The 777-nt window shown below is 52.6% G+C and overlaps 1 non-coding gene across 1 annotated transcript; it reads left to right on the forward strand.

Moving 5' to 3' along the window:
• Positions 1-438: 438 nt before the first annotated feature.
• Positions 439-512, forward strand: TRNAN-GUU (transfer RNA asparagine (anticodon GUU)). The gene has a single exon. It is a non-coding gene; the product is annotated as a tRNA-Asn (tRNA).
• Positions 513-777: the final 265 nt, after the last annotated feature.

A 777-nucleotide genomic window follows, 5' to 3' on the forward strand; every position in this document is an offset into this window, starting at 1 on the left:
GGGCGCAATTGGCTAGCGGGATCGGCTGTTAACCGAAAGGTTCGAGGTTCGAGCCCACCCGATGGTTGTGCGACACTACTTTTTTCTTTGGGCTGATAGCTTTGAAGATATGTTCTCATGGTGGTGAGACTGGAGCAGGACTGTCTCCGTGGCGCAATTGGATAGCGCGATCGGTTGTTAACCGAAAGATTGCAGTTTCGAGCCCACCCGTGGACGGTGTGTCGCTTTTTTTTTGCTTTGCGCTGATGGCATTAAAGGTATGTTCTCATGGTGGTGAGAGTGAAGCACGACTGTCTCCGTGGCGCAATTGGCTAGCGCGATCGGCTGTTAACCGAAAGGTTGGAATTTCGAGCCCTCCCGGGAGTGGTGTGTTGCTTTTTTCTTTGCGCTGATAGCTTTGAAGATATTTTCTGATGGTGGTGAGAGTGGAGCACGACTGTCTCCGTGGCGCAATTGGCTAGCGCGTTCGGCCGTTAACCGAAAGGCTGGAGGTTCGAGCCCACCCGGGGGTAGTGCGGCGCTTTTTTTTTCTTTGGGCTGATAGCTTTGAAGATATGTTTGATGGTGGTGAGAGTGGTGCAGGACTGTCTCCGTAGCGCAATTGGCTAGCGCGATTGGCTGTTAACCGAAAGGTTGGAGGTTTGAGCCCACCAGGAGACGGTGTGTCGCTTTTTTCTTTGCGCTGATAGCTTTGAAGATATGTTCTGATGGTGGTGAGAGTGGACCACGACTGTCTCCGTGGCGCAATCGGCTAGCGCGTTGGGCTGTTAACCGAAA

The sequence above is a fragment of the Rhipicephalus microplus genome, unplaced genomic scaffold (assembly GCF_043290135.1).
Source record: "Rhipicephalus microplus isolate Deutch F79 unplaced genomic scaffold, USDA_Rmic scaffold_91, whole genome shotgun sequence".
Lineage (NCBI taxonomy): Eukaryota > Metazoa > Arthropoda > Arachnida > Ixodida > Ixodidae > Rhipicephalus > Rhipicephalus microplus.